Source organism: Diceros bicornis, chromosome 24 (genome assembly GCF_020826845.1).
Source record: "Diceros bicornis minor isolate mBicDic1 chromosome 24, mDicBic1.mat.cur, whole genome shotgun sequence".
Taxonomy (NCBI): Eukaryota; Metazoa; Chordata; class Mammalia; order Perissodactyla; family Rhinocerotidae; genus Diceros; species Diceros bicornis.
The window spans coordinates 913,274-930,460 of NC_080763.1; positions in this window are offsets into that span (position 1 = coordinate 913,274).

The following is a 17,187-nucleotide window of genomic DNA, read 5'->3' on the forward strand; positions in this document are numbered from 1 at the left end:
GAGAATGTGCTTGCTTACAGCAACGTGCTATATGTTCTGAATGCCCGAATTGGCAATCTGTGTCAAAACTTTGTTAGGAATTATGTGATCCTTACTAGCTGAAAGTAAGAGAGATGGGGCATGAAGTTATTTCTAGGAGTTGGACACATACCAAGTTTAGCTCAGTTCTGGGCATCTTTGAAATACCTATACAAACTTGTTCCTTCATAGTAACTTGCAACTTTGAATGAGAATGTGCCTGCTTACAGCAACGTGCTATATGTTCTGAATGCCCGAATTGGGAATCTGTGTCAAAACTTTGTTAGGAATTATGTGATCCTTACTAGCTGGAAGTAAGGGAGATGGGGCATGAAGTTATTTCTAGGAGTTGAACACATACCAAGTCTAGCTCAGTTCTGGGCATCTTTGAAATACCTATACAAACTTGTTCCTACATAGTAACTTGCAACTTTGAATGAGAATGTGCTTGCTTACAGCAACGTGCTATATGTTCTGAGTGCCCGAATTGGGAATCTGTGTCAAAACTTTGTTAGGAATTATGTGATCCTTACTAGCTGGAAGTAAGGGAGATGGGGCATGAAGTTATTTCTTGGAGTTGGACACATACCAAGTTTAGCTCAGTTCTGTGCATCTTTGAAATACCTATACAAACTAGTTCCTACATAGTAACTTGCAACTTTGAATGAGAATGTGCTTGCTTACAGCAACGTGCTATATGTTCTGAATGCCCGAATAGTGAATCTGTGTCAAAACTTTGTTAGGAATTATGCGATCCTTACTAGCTGGAAGTAAGGGAGATGGGGCATGAAGTTATTTCTAGGAGTTGGACACATACCAAGTTTAGCTCAGTTCTGGGCATCTTTGAAATACCTATACAAACTTGTTCCTACATAGTAACTTGCATCTTTGAATGAGAATGTGCTTCCTTACAGCAACGTGCTATATGTTCTGAATGCCCGAATTGGCAATCTGTGTCAAAACTTTGTTAGGAATTATGTGATCCTTACTAGCTGGAAGTAAGGGAGATGGGGCATGAAGTTATTTCTAGGAGTTGGACACATACCAAGTTTAGCTCAGTTCTGGGCATCTTCGAAATACCTATACAAACTTGTTCCTACATAGTAACTTGCAACTTTGAATGAGAATGTGCTTGCTTACAGCAACGTGCTATATGTTCTAAATGCCCGAATTGGGAATCTGTGTCAAAACTTTGTTAGGAATTATGTGATCCTTACTAGCTGGAAGTAAGGGAGATGGGGCATGAAGTTATTTCTTGGAGTTGGAGACATACCAAGTTTAGCTCAGTTCTGGGCATCTTCGAAATACCTATACAAACTTGTTCCTACATAGTAACTTGCAACTTTGAATGAGAATGTGCTTGCTTGCAGCAACGTGCTATATGTTCTGAATGCCCGAATAGTGAATCTGTGTCAAAACTTTGTTAGGAATTATGCGATCCTTACTAGCTGGAAGTAAGGGAGATGGGGCATGAAGTTATTTCTAGGAGTTGGACACATACCAAGTTTAGCTCAGTTCTGGGCATCTTTGAAATACCTATACAAACTTGTTCCTACATAGTAACTTGCATCTTTGAATGAGAATCTGCTTGCTTACAGCAACGTGCTATATGTTCTGAATGCCCGAATTGGCAATCTGTGTCAAAACTTTGTTAGGAATTATGTGATCCTTACTAGCTGGAAGTAAGGGAGATGGGGCATGAAGTTATTTCTAGGAGTTGGACACATACCAAGTTTAGCTCAGTTCTGGGCATCTTTGAAATACCTATACAAACTTGTTCCTACATAGTAACTTGCAACTTTGAATGAGAATGTGCTTGCTTACAGCAATGTGCTATATGTTCTGAATGCCCGAATTGGGAATCTGTGTCAAAACTTTGTTAGGAATTATGTGATCCTTACTAGCTGGAAGTAAGGGAGATGGGGCATGAAGTTATTTCTAGGAGTTGGACACATACCAAGTTTAGCTCAGTTCTGGGCATCTTTGAAATACCTATACAAACTTGTTCCTACATAGTCACTTGCAACTTTGAATGAGAATGTGCTTGCTTACAGTAACGTGCTATATGTTCTAAATGCCCGAATTGGGAATCTGTGTCAAAACTTTGTTAGGAATTATGTGATCCTTACTAGCTGGAAGTAAGGGAGATGGGGCATGAAGTTATTTCTTGGAGTTGGAGACATACGAAGTTTAGCTCAGTTCTGGGCATCTTTGAAATACCTATACAAACTTGTTCCTACATAGTAACTTGCAACTTTGAATGAGAATGTGCTTGCTTGCAGCAACGTGCTATATGTTCTGAATGCCCGAATAGGGAATCTGTGTCAAAACTTTGTTAGGAATTATGTGATCCTTACTAGCTGGAAGTAAGGGAGATGGGGCATGAAGTTATTTCTAGGAGTTGGACACATACCAAGTTTAGCTCAGTTCTGGGCATCTTTGAAATACCTATACAAACTTGTTCCTACATAGTAACTTGCATCTTTGAATGAGAATGTGCTTGCTTGCAGCAACGTGCTATATGTTCTGAATGCCCGAATTGGCAATCTGTGTCAAAACTTTGTTAGGAATTATGTGATCCTTACTAGCTGGAAGTAAGGGAGATGGGGCATGAAGTTATTTCTAGGAGTTGGACACATACCAAGTTTAGCTCAGTTCTGGGCATCTTTGAAATACCTATACAAACTTGTTCCTACATAGTAACTTGCATCTTTGAATGAGAATCTGCTTGCTTACAGCAACGTGCTATATGTTCTGAATGCCCGAATTGGGAATCTGTGTCAAAACTGTTAGGAATTATGTGATCCTTACTAGCTGGAAGTAAGGGAGATGGGGCATGAAGTTATTTCTAGGAGTTGGACACATACCAAGTTTAGCTCAGTTCTGGGCATCTTTGAAATACCTATACAAACTTGTTCCTACATAGTAACTTGCAACTTTGAATGAGAATGTGCTTGCTTACAGCAACGTGCTATATGTTCTGAATGCCCGAATTGGGAATCTGTGTCAAAACTTTGTTAGGAATTATGTGATCCTTACTAGCTGGAAGTAAGGGAGATGGGGCATGAAGTTATTTCTAGGAGTTGGACACATACCAAGTTTAGCTCAGTTTTGGGCATCTTTGAAATACCTATACAAACTTGTTCCTACATAGTAACTTGCAACTTTGAATGAGAATGTGCTTGCTTACAGCAACGTGCTATATGTTCTGAATGCCCGAATTGGGAATCTGTGTCACAACTTTGTTAGGAATTATGTCATCCTTACTAGCTGGAAGTAAGGGAGATGGGGCATGAAGTTATTTCTAGGTGTTGGAAACATACCAAGTTTAGCTCAGTTCTGGGCATCTTTGAAATACCTATACAAACTTGTTCCTACATAGTAACTTGCAACTTTGAATGAAAATGTGCTTGCTTACAGCAACGTGCTATATGTTCTGAATGCCCGAATTGGGAATCTGTGTCAAAACTTTGTTAGGAATTATGTGATCCTTACTAGCTGGAAGTAAGGGAAATGGGGCATGAAGTTATTTCTAGGAGTTGGACACATACCAAGTTTAGCTCAGTTCTGGGCATCTTTGAAATACCTATACAAACTTGTTCCTACCTAGTAACTTGCATCTTTGAATGAGAATCTGCTTGCTTACAGCAACGTGCTATATGTTCTGAATGCCCGAATTGGGCATCTGTGTCAAAACTTTGTTAGGAATTATGTGATCCTTACTAGCTGGAAGTAAGGGAGATGGGGCATGAAGTTATTTCTAGGAGTTGGACACATACCAAGTTTAGCTCAGTTCTGGGCATCTTTGAAATACCTATACAAACTTGTTCCTACATAGTAACTTGCAACTTTGAATGAAAATGTGCTTGCTTACAGCAACGTGCTATATGTTCTGAATGCCCGAATTGGGAATCTGTGTCAAAACTTTGTTAGGAATTATGTGATCCTTACTAGCTGGAAGTAAGGGAGATGGGGCATGAAGTTATTTCTAGGAGTTGGACACATACCAAGTTTAGCTCAGTTCTGGGCATCTTTGAAATACCTATACAAACTTGTTCCTACATAGTAACTTGCAACTTTGAATGAGAATCTGCTTTCTTACAGCAACGTGCTATATGTTCTGAATGCCCGAATAGGGAATCTGTGTCAAAACTTTGTTAGGAATTATGTGATCCTTACTAGCTGGAAGTAAGGGAGATGGGGCATGAAGTTATTTCTAGGAGTTGGACACATACCAAGTTTAGCTCAGTTCTGGGCATCTTTGAAATACCTATACAAACTTGTTCCTACATAGTAACTTGCAACTTTGAATGAAAATGTGCTTGCTTACACCAACGTGCTATATGTTCTGAATGCCCGAATTGGGAATCTGTGTCAAAACTTTGTTAGGAATTATGTGATCCTTACTAGCTGGAAGTAAGGGAGATGGGGCATGAAGTTATTTCTTGGAGTTGGACACATACCACGTTTAGCTCAGTTCTGTGCATCTTTGAAATACCTATACAAACTTGTTCCTACATAGTAACTTGCAACTTTGAATGAGAATGTGCTTGCTTGCAGCAACGTGCTATATGTTCTGAATGCCCGATTTGGGAATCTGTGTCAAAACTTTGTTAGGAATTATGTGATCCTTACTAGCTGGAAGTAAGGGAGATGGAGCATGAAGTTATTTCTAGGAGTTGGACACATACCAAGTTTAGCTCAGTTCTGGGCATCTTTGAAATACCTATACAAACTTGTTCCTACATAGTAACTTGCATCTTTGAATGAGAATGTGCTTGCTTACAGCAACGTGCTATATGTTCTGAATGCCCGAATTGGCAATCTGTGTCAAAACTTTGTTAGGAATTATGTGATCCTTACTAGCTGAAAGTAAGAGAGATGGGGCATGAAGTTATTTCTAGGAGTTGGACACATACCAAGTTTAGCTCAGTTCTGGGCATCTTTGAAATACCTATACAAACTTGTTCCTTCATAGTAACTTGCAACTTTGAATGAGAATGTGCCTGCTTACAGCAACGTGCTATATGTTCTGAATGCCCGAATTGGGAATCTGTGTCAAAACTTTGTTAGGAATTATGTGATCCTTACTAGCTGGAAGTAAGGGAGATGGGGCATGAAGTTATTTCTAGGAGTTGAACACATACCAAGTCTAGCTCAGTTCTGGGCATCTTTGAAATACCTATACAAACTTGTTCCTACATAGTAACTTGCAACTTTGAATGAGAATGTGCTTGCTTACAGCAACGTGCTATATGTTCTGAGTGCCCGAATTGGGAATCTGTGTCAAAACTTTGTTAGGAATTATGTGATCCTTACTAGCTGGAAGTAAGGGAAATGGGGCATGAAGTTATTTCTTGGAGTTGGACACATACCAAGTTTAGCTCAGTTCTGTGCATCTTTGAAATACCTATACAAACTAGTTCCTACATAGTAACTTGCAACTTTGAATGAGAATGTGCTTGCTTACAGCAACGTGCTATATGTTCTGAATGCCCGAATAGTGAATCTGTGTCAAAACTTTGTTAGGAATTATGCGATCCTTACTAGCTGGAAGTAAGGGAGATGGGGCATGAAGTTATTTCTAGGAGTTGGACACATACCAAGTTTAGCTCAGTTCTGGGCATCTTTGAAATACCTATACAAACTTGTTCCTACATAGTAACTTGCATCTTTGAATGAGAATGTGCTTCCTTACAGCAACGTGCTATATGTTCTGAATGCCCGAATTGGCAATCTGTGTCAAAACTTTGTTAGGAATTATGTGATCCTTACTAGCTGGAAGTAAGGGAGATGGGGCATGAAGTTATTTCTAGGAGTTGGACACATACCAAGTTTAGCTCAGTTCTGGGCATCTTCGAAATACCTATACAAACTTGTTCCTACATAGTAACTTGCAACTTTGAATGAGAATGTGCTTGCTTACAGCAACGTGCTATATGTTCTAAATGCCCTAATTGGGAATCTGTGTCAAAACTTTGTTAGGAATTATGTGATCCTTACTAGCTGGAAGTAAGGGAGATGGGGCATGAAGTTATTTCTTGGAGTTGGAGACATACCAAGTTTAGCTCAGTTCTGGGCATCTTCGAAATACCTATACAAACTTGTTCCTACATAGTAACTTGCAACTTTGAATGAGAATGTGCTTGCTTGCAGCAACGTGCTATATGTTCTGAATGCCCGAATAGTGAATCTGTGTCAAAACTTTGTTAGGAATTATGCGATCCTTACTAGCTGGAAGTAAGGGAGATGGGGCATGAAGTTATTTCTAGGAGTTGGACACATACCAAGTTTAGCTCAGTTCTGGGCATCTTTGAAATACCTATACAAACTTGTTCCTACATAGTAACTTGCATCTTTGAATGAGAATCTGCTTGCTTACAGCAACGTGCTATATGTTCTGAATGCCCGAATTGGCAATCTGTGTCAAAACTTTGTTAGGAATTATGTGATCCTTACTAGCTGGAAGTAAGGGAGATGGGGCATGAAGTTATTTCTAGGAGTTGGACACATACCAAGTTTAGCTCAGTTCTGGGCATCTTTGAAATACCTATACAAACTTGTTCCTACATAGTAACTTGCAACTTTGAATGAGAATGTGCTTGCTTACAGCAATGTGCTATATGTTCTGAATGCCCGAATTGGGAATCTGTGTCAAAACTTTGTTAGGAATTATGTGATCCTTACTAGCTGGAAGTAAGGGAGATGGGGCATGAAGTTATTTCTAGGAGTTGGACACATACCAAGTTTAGCTCAGTTCTGGGCATCTTTGAAATACCTATACAAACTTGTTCCTACATAGTAACTTGCAACTTTGAATGAGAATGTGCTTGCTTACAGTAACGTGCTATATGTTCTAAATGCCCGAATTGGGAATCTGTGTCAAAACTTTGTTAGGAATTATGTGATCCTTACTAGCTGGAAGTAAGGGAGATGGGGCATGAAGTTATTTCTTGGAGTTGGAGACATACCAAGTTTAGCTCAGTTCTGGGCATCTTTGAAATACCTATACAAACTTGTTCCTACATAGTAACTTGCAACTTTGAATGAGAATGTGCTTGCTTGCAGCAACGTGCTATATGTTCTGAATGCCCGAATAGGGAATCTGTGTCAAAACTTTGTTAGGAATTATGTGATCCTTACTAGCTGGAAGTAAGGGAGATGGGGCATGAAGTTATTTCTAGGAGTTGGACACATACCAAGTTTAGCTCAGTTCTGGGCATCTTTGAAATACCTATACAAACTTGTTCCTACATAGTAACTTGCATCTTTGAATGAGAATGTGCTTGCTTGCAGCAACGTGCTATATGTTCTGAATGCCCGAATTGGCAATCTGTGTCAAAACTTTGTTAGGAATTATGTGATCCTTACTAGCTGGAAGTAAGGGAGATGGGGCATGAAGTTATTTCTAGGAGTTGGACACATACCAAGTTTAGCTCAGTTCTGGGCATCTTTGAAATACCTATACAAACTTGTTCCTACATAGTAACTTGCATCTTTGAATGAGAATCTGCTTGCTTACAGCAACGTGCTATATGTTCTGAATGCCCGAATTGGGAATCTGTGTCAAAACTGTTAGGAATTATGTGATCCTTACTAGCTGGAAGTAAGGGAGATGGGGCATGAAGTTATTTCTAGGAGTTGGACACATACCAAGTTTAGCTCAGTTCTGGGCATCTTTGAAATACCTATACAAACTTGTTCCTACATAGTAACTTGCAACTTTGAATGAGAATGTGCTTGCTTACAGCAACGTGCTATATGTTCTGAATGCCCGAATTGGGAATCTGTGTCAAAACTTTGTTAGGAATTATGTGATCCTTACTAGCTGGAAGTAAGGGAGATGGGGCATGAAGTTATTTCTAGGAGTTGGACACATACCAAGTTTAGCTCAGTTTTGGGCATCTTTGAAATACCTATACAAACTTGTTCCTACATAGTAACTTGCAACTTTGAATGAGAATATGCTTGCTTACAGCAACGTGCTATATGTTCTGAATGCCCGAATTGGGAATCTGTGTCAAAACTTTGTTAGGAATTATGTGATCCTTACTAGCTGGAAGTAAGGGAGATGGGGCATGAAGTTATTTCTAGGAGTTGGACACATACCAAGTTTAGCTCAGTTTTGGGCATCTTTGAAATACCTATACAAACTTGTTCCTACATAGTAACTTGCAACTTTGAATGAGAATATGCTTGCTTACAGCAACGTGCTATATGTTCTGAATGCCCGAATTGGGAATCTGTGTCAAAACTTTGGTAGGAATTATGTGATCCTTACTAGCTGGAAGTAAGGGAGATGGGGCATGAAGTTATTTCTAGGAGTTGGACACATACCAAGTTTAGCTCAGTTCTGGGCATCTTGGAAATACCTATACAAACTTGTTCCTACATAGTAACTTGCAACTTTATATGAGAATGTGCTTGCTTACAGCAACGTGCTATATGTTCTGAATGCCCGAATTGGGAATCTGTGTCAAAACTTTGTTAGGAATTATGTCATCCTTACTAGCTGGAAGTAAGGGAGATGGGGCATGAAGTTATTTCTAGGAGTTGGACACATACCAAGTTTAGCTCAGTTCTGGGCATCTTTGAAATACCTATACAAACTTGTTCCTACATAGTAACTTGCAACTTTAAATGAAAATGTGCTTGCTTACAGCAACGTGCTATATGTTCTGAATGCCCGAATTGGGAATCTGTGTCAAAACTTTGTTAGGAATTATGTGATCCTTACTAGCTGGAAGTAAGGGAGATGGGGCATGAAGTTATTTCTAGGAGTTGGACACATACCAAGTTTAGCTCAGTTCTGGGCATCTTTGAAATACCTATACAAACTTGTTCCTACATAGTAACTTGCATCTTTGAATGAGAATCTGCTTGCTTACAGCAACGTGCTATATGTTCTGAATGCCCGAATGGGGAATCTGTGTCAAAACTTTGTTAGGAATTATGTGATCCTTACTAGCTGGAAGTAAGGGAGATGGGGCATGAAGTTATTTCTAGGAGTTGGACACATACCAAGTTTAGCTCAGTTCTGGGCATCTTTGAAATACCTATACAAACTTGTTCCTACATAGTAACTTGCAACTTTGAATGAAAATGTGCTTGCTTACAGCAACGTGCTATATGTTCTGAATGCCCGAATTGGGAATCTGTGTCAAAACTTTGTTAGGAATTATGTGATCCTTACTAGCTGGAAGTAAGGGAGATGGGGCATGAAGTTATTTCTTGGAGTTGGACACATACCACGTTTAGCTCAGTTCTGTGCATCTTTGAAATACCTATACAAACTTGTTCCTACATAGTAACTTGCAACTTTGAATGAGAATGTGCTTGCTTGCAGCAACGTGCTATATGTTCTGAATGCCCGATTTGGGAATCTGTGTCAAAACTTTGTTAGGAATTATGTGATCCTTACTAGCTGGAAGTAAGGGAGATGGAGCATGAAGTTATTTCTAGGAGTTGGACACATACCAAGTTTAGCTCAGTTCTGGGCATCTTTGAAATACCTATACAAACTTGTTCCTACATAGTAACTTGCATCTTTGAATGAGAATGTGCTTGCTTACAGCAACGTGCTATATGTTCTGAATGCCCGAATTGGCAATCTGTGTCAAAACTTTGTTAGGAATTATGTGATCCTTACTAGCTGAAAGTAAGAGAGATGGGGCATGAAGTTATTTCTAGGAGTTGGACACATACCAAGTTTAGCTCAGTTCTGGGCATCTTTGAAATACCTATACAAACTTGTTCCTTCATAGTAACTTGCAACTTTGAATGAGAATGTGCCTGCTTACAGCAACGTGCTATATGTTCTGAATGCCCGAATTGGGAATCTGTGTCAAAACTTTGTTAGGAATTATGTGATCCTTACTAGCTGGAAGTAAGGGAGATGGGGCATGAAGTTATTTCTAGGAGTTGAACACATACCAAGTTTAGCTCAGTTCTGGGCATCTTTGAAATACCTATACAAACTTGTTCCTACATAGTAACTTGCAACTTTGAATGAGAATGTGCTTGCTTACAGCAACGTGCTATATGTTCTGAATGCCCGAATTGGGAATCTGTGTCAAAACTTTGTTAGGAATTATGTGATCCTTACTAGCTGGAAGTAAGGGAGATGGGGCATGAAGTTATTTCTTGGAGTTGGACACATACCAAGTTTAGCTCAGTTCTGGGCATCTTTGAAATACCTATACAAACTAGTTCCTACATAGTAACTTGCAACTTTGAATGAGAATGTGCTTGCTTACAGCAACGTGCTATATGTTCTGAATGCCCGAATAGTGAATCTGTGTCAAAACTTTGTTAGGAATTATGCGATCCTTACTAGCTGGAAGTAAGGGAGATGGGGCATGAAGTTATTTCTAGGAGTTGGACACATACCAAGTTTAGCTCAGTTCTGGGCATCTTTGAAATACCTATACAAACTTGTTCCTACATAGTAACTTGCATCTTTGAATGAGAATGTGCTTCCTTACAGCAACGTGCTATATGTTCTGAATGCCCGAATTGGCAATCTGTGTCAAAACTTTGTTAGGAATTATGTGATCCTTACTAGCTGGAAGTAAGGGAGATGGGGCATGAAGTTATTTCTAGGAGTTGGACACATACCAAGTTTAGCTCAGTTCTGGGCATCTTCGAAATACCTATACAAACTTGTTCCTACATAGTAACTTGCATCTTTGAATGAGAATCTGCTTGCTTACAGCAACGTGCTATATGTTCTGAATGCCCGAATTGGGAATCTGTGTCAAAACTTTGTTAGGAATTATGTGATCCTTACTAGCTGGAAGTAAGGGAGATGGGGCATGAAGTTATTTCTAGGAGTTGGACACATACCAAGTTTAGCTCAGTTCTGGGCATCTTTGAAATACCTATACAAACTTGTTCCTACATAGTAACTTGCAACTTTGAATGAAAATGTGCTTGCTTACAGCAACGTGCTATATGTTCTGAATGCCGGAATTGGGAATCTGTGTCAAAACTTTGTTAGGAATTATGTGATCCTTACTAGCTGGAAGTAAGGGAGATGGGGCATGAAGTTATTTCTTGGAGTTGGACACATACCACGTTTAGCTCAGTTCTGTGCATCTTTGAAATACCTATACAAACTTGTTCCTACATAGTAACTTGCAACTTTGAATGAGAATGTGCTTGCTTGCAGCAACGTGCTATATGTTCTGAATGCCCGATTTGGGAATCTGTGTCAAAACTTTGTTAGGAATTATGTGATCCTTACTAGCTGGAAGTAAGGGAGATGGAGCATGAAGTTATTTCTAGGAGTTGGACACATACCAAGTTTAGCTCAGTTCTGGGCATCTTTGAAATACCTATACAAACTTGTTCCTACATAGTAACTTGCATCTTTGAATGAGAATGTGCTTGCTTACAGCAACGTGCTATATGTTCTGAATGCCCGAATTGGCAATCTGTGTCAAAACTTTGTTAGGAATTATGTGATCCTTACTAGCTGAAAGTAAGAGAGATGGGGCATGAAGTTATTTCTAGGAGTTGGACACATACCAAGTTTAGCTCAGTTCTGGGCATCTTTGAAATACCTATACAAACTTGTTCCTTCATAGTAACTTGCAACTTTGAATGAGAATGTGCCTGCTTACAGCAACGTGCTATATGTTCTGAATGCCCGAATTGGGAATCTGTGTCAAAACTTTGTTAGGAATTATGTGATCCTTACTAGCTGGAAGTAAGGGAGATGGGGCATGAAGTTATTTCTAGGAGTTGAACACATACCAAGTTTAGCTCAGTTCTGGGCATCTTTGAAATACCTATACAAACTTGTTCCTACATAGTAACTTGCAACTTTGAATGAGAATGTGCTTGCTTACAGCAACGTGCTATATGTTCTGAATGCCCGAATTGGGAATCTGTGTCAAAACTTTGTTAGGAATTATGTGATCCTTACTAGCTGGAAGTAAGGGAGATGGGGCATGAAGTTATTTCTTGGAGTTGGACACATACCAAGTTTAGCTCAGTTCTGGGCATCTTTGAAATACCTATACAAACTAGTTCCTACATAGTAACTTGCAACTTTGAATGAGAATGTGCTTGCTTACAGCAACGTGCTATATGTTCTGAATGCCCGAATAGTGAATCTGTGTCAAAACTTTGTTAGGAATTATGCGATCCTTACTAGCTGGAAGTAAGGGAGATGGGGCATGAAGTTATTTCTAGGAGTTGGACACATACCAAGTTTAGCTCAGTTCTGGGCATCTTTGAAATACCTATACAAACTTGTTCCTACATAGTAACTTGCATCTTTGAATGAGAATGTGCTTCCTTACAGCAACGTGCTATATGTTCTGAATGCCCGAATTGGCAATCTGTGTCAAAACTTTGTTAGGAATTATGTGATCCTTACTAGCTGGAAGTAAGGGAGATGGGGCATGAAGTTATTTCTAGGAGTTGGACACATACCAAGTTTAGCTCAGTTCTGGGCATCTTCGAAATACCTATACAAACTTGTTCCTACATAGTAACTTGCAACTTTGAATGAGAATGTGCTTGCTTACAGCAACGTGCTATATGTTCTAAATGCCCGAATTGGGAATCTGTGTCAAAACTTTGTTAGGAATTATGTGATCCTTACTAGCTGGAAGTAAGGGAGATGGGGCATGAAGTTATTTCTTGGAGTTGGAGACATACCAAGTTTAGCTCTGTTCTGGGCATCTTCGAAATACCTATACAAACTTGTTCCTACATAGTAACTTGCAACTTTGAATGAGAATGTGCTTGCTTGCAGCAACGTGCTATATGTTCTGAATGCCCGAATAGTGAATCTGTGTCAAAACTTTGTTAGGAATTATGCGATCCTTACTAGCTGGAAGTAAGGGAGATGGGGCATGAAGTTATTTCTAGGAGTTGGACACATACCAAGTTTAGCTCAGTTCTGGGCATCTTTGAAATACCTATACAAACCTGTTCCTACATAGTAACTTGCATCTTTGAATGAGAATGTGCTTGCTTACAGCAACGTGCTATATGTTCTGAATGCCCGAATTGGCAATCTGTGTCAAAACTTTTTTGGAATTATGTGATCCTTACTAGCTGGAAGTAAGGGAGATGGGGCATGAAGTTATTTCTAGGAGTTGGACACATACCAAGTTTAGCTCAGTTCTGGGCATCTTTGAAATACCTATACAAACTTGTTCCTACATAGTAACTTGCAACTTTGAATGAGAATGTGCTTGCTTACAGCAACGTGCTATATGTTCTAAATGCCCGAATTGGGAATCTGTGTCAAAACTTTGTTAGGAATTATGTGATCCTTACTAGCTGGAAGTAAGGGAGATGGGGCATGAAGTTATTTCTAGGAGTTGGACACATACCAAGTTTAGCTCAGTTCTGGGCATCTTTGAAATACCTATACAAACTTGTTCCTACATAGTAACTTGCAACTTTGAATGAGAATGTGCTTGCTTACAGCAACGTGCTATATGTTCTAAATGCCCGAATTGGGAATCTGTGTCAAAACTTTGTTAGGAATTATGTGATCCTTACTAGCTGGAAGTAAGGGAGATGGGGCATGAAGTTATTTCTTGGAGTTGGAGACATACCAAGTTTAGCTCAGTTCTGGGCATCTTTGAAATACCTATACAAACTTGTTCCTACATAGTAACTTGCAACTTTGAATGAGAATGTGCTTGCTTGCAGCAACGTGCTATATGTTCTGAATGCCCGAATAGGGAATCTGTGTCAAAACTTTGTTAGGAATTATGTGATCCTTACTAGCTGGAAGTAAGGGAGATGGGGCATGAAGTTATTTCTAGGAGTTGGACACATACCAAGTTTAGCTCAGTTCTGGGCATCTTTGAAAAACCTATACAAACTTGTTCCTACATAGTAACTTGCATCTTTGAATGAGAATGTGCTTGCTTACAGCAACGTGCTATATGTTCTGAATGCCCGAATTGGCAATCTGTGTCAAAACTTTGTTAGGAATTATGTGATCCTTACTAGCTGGAAGTAAGGGAGATGGGGCATGAAGTTATTTCTAGGAGTTGGACACATACCAAGTTTAGCTCAGTTCTGGGCATCTTTGAAATACCTATACAAACTTGTTCCTACATAGTAACTTGCATCTTTGAATGAGAATCTGCTTGCTTACAGCAACGTGCTATATGTTCTGAATGCCCGAATTGGGAATCTGTGTCAAAACTGTTAGGAATTATGTGATCCTTACTAGCTGGAAGTAAGGGAGATGGGGCATGAAGTTATTTCTAGGAGTTGGACACATACCAAGTGTAGCTCAGTTCTGGGCATCTTTGAAATACCTATACAAACTTGTTCCTACATAGTAACTTGCAACTTTGAATGAGAATGTGCTTGCTTACAGCAACGTGCTATATGTTCTGAATGCCCGAATTGGCAATCTGTGTCAAAACTTTGTTAGGAATTATGTGATCCTTACTAGCTGGAAGTAAGGGAGATGGGGCATGAAGTTATTTCTAGGAGTTGGACACATACCAAGTTTAGCTCAGTTTTGGGCATCTTTGAAATACCTATACAAACTTGTTCCTACATAGTAACTTGCAACTTTGAATGAGAATATGCTTGCTTACAGGAACGTGATATATGTTCTGAATGCCCGAATTGGGAATCTGTGTCAAAACTTTGGTAGGAATTATGTGATCCTTACTAGCTGGAAGTAAGGGAGATGGGGCATGAAGTTATTTCTAGGAGTTGGACACATACCAAGTTTAGCTCAGTTCTGGGCATCTTGGAAATACCTATACAAACTTGTTCCTACATAGTAACTTGCAACTTTGAATGACAATGTGCTTGCTTACAGCAACGTGCTATATGTTCTGAATGCCCGAATTGGGAATCTGTGTCAAAACTTTGTTAGGAGTTATGCGATCCTTACTAGCTGGAAGTAAGGGAGATGGGGCATGAAGTTATTTCTAGGAGTTGGACACATACCAAGTTTAGCTCAGTTCTGGGCATCTTTGAAATACCTATACAAACTTGTTCCTACATAGTAACTTGCATCTTTGAATGAGAATGTGCTTGCTTACAGCAACGTGCTATATGTTCTGAATGCCCGAATTGGCAATCTGTGTCAAAACTTTGTTAGGAATTATGCGATCCTTACTAGCTGGAAGTAAGGGAGATGGGGCATGAAGTTATTTCTAGGAGTTGGACACATACCAAGTTTAGCTCAGTTCTGGGCATCTTTGAAATACCTATACAAACTTGTTCCTACATAGTAACTTGCAACTTTGAATGAAAATGTGCTTGCTTACAGCAACGTGCTATATGTTCTGAATGCCCGAATTGGGAATCTGTGTCAAAACTTTGTTAGGAATTATGCGATCCTTACTAGCTGGAAGTAAGGGAGATGGGGCATGAAGTTATTTCTAGGAGTTGGACACATACCAAGTTTAGCTCAGTTCTGGGCATCTTTGAAATACCTATACAAACTTGTTCCTACATAGTAACTTGCAACTTTGAATGAGAATGTGCTTGCTTACAGCAACGTGCTATATGTTCTAAATGCCCGAATTGGGAATCTGTGTCAAAACTTTGTTAGGAATTATGTGATCCTTACTAGCTGGAAGTAAGGGAGAAGGGGCATGAAGTTATTTCTTGGAGTTGGAGACATACCAAGTTTAGCTCAGTTCTGGGCATCTTTGAAATACCTATACAAACTTGTTCCTACATAGTAACTTGCAACTTTGATTGAGAATGTGCTTGCTTGCAGCAACGTGCTATATGTTCTGAATGCCCGAATAGTGAATCTGTGTCAAAACTTTGTTAGGAATTATGTGATCCTTACTAGCTGGAAGTAAGGGAGATGGGGCATGAAGTTATTTCTAGGAGTTGGACACATACCAAGTTTAGCTCAGTTCTGGGCATCTTTGAAATACCTATACAAACTTGTTCCTACATAGTAACTTGCAACTTTGAATGAGAATGTGCTTGCCTACAGCAACGTGCTATATGTTCTGAATGCCGGTATTGGCAATCTGTGTCAAAACTTTGTTAGGAACTATGTGATCCTTACTAGCTGGAAGTAAGTGAGATGGGGCATGAAGTTATTTCTAGGAGTTGGACACATACCAAGTTTAGCTCAGTTCTGGGCATCTTTGAAATACCTATACAAACTTGTTCCTACATAGTAACTTGCAACTTTGAATGAGTATCTGCTTGCTTACAGCAACGTGCTATATGTTCTGAATGCCCGAATTGGGAATCTGTGTCAAAACTTTGTTAGGAATTATGTGATCCTTACTAGCTGGAAGTAAGGGAGATGGGGCATGAAGTTATTTCTAGGAGTTGGACACATACCAAGTTTAGCTCAGTTCTGGGCATCTTTGAAATACCTATACAAACTTGTTCCTACATAGTAACTTGCAACTTTGAATGAGAATGTGCTTGCTTACAGCAACGTGCTATATGTTCTAAATGCCCGAATTGGGAATCTGTGTCAAAACTTTGTTAGGAATTATGTGATCCTTACTAGCTGGAAGTAAGGGAGATGGGGCATGAAGTTATTTCTTGGAGTTGGAGACATACCAAGTTTAGCTCAGTTCTGGGCATCTTTGAAATACCTATACAAACTTGTTCCTACATAGTAACTTGCAACTTTGAATGAGAATGTGCTTGCTTGCAGCAACGTGCTATATGTTCTGAATGCCCGAATAGTGAATCTGTGTCAAAACTTTGTTAGGAATTATGCGATCCTTACTAGCTGGAAGTAAGGTAGATGGGGCATGAAGTTATTTCTAGGAGTTGGACACATACCAAGTTTAGCTCAGTTCTGGGCATCTTTGAAATACCTATACAAACTTGTTCCTACATAGTAACTTGCATCTTTGAATGAGAATGTGCTTGCTTACAGCAACGTGCTATATGTTCTGAATGCCCGAATTGGCAATCTGTGTCAAAACTTTGTTAGGAATTATGTGATCCTTACTAGGTGGAAGTAAGGGAGATGGGGCATGAAGTTATTTCTAGGAGTTGGACACATACCAAGTTTAGCTCAGTTCTGGGCATCTTTGAAATACCTATACAAACTTGTTCCTACATAGTAACTTGCAACTTTGAATGAAAATGTGCTTGCTTACAGCAACGTGCTATATGTTCTGAATGTCCGAATTGGGAATCTGTGTCAAAACTTTGTTAGGAATTATGTGATCCTTA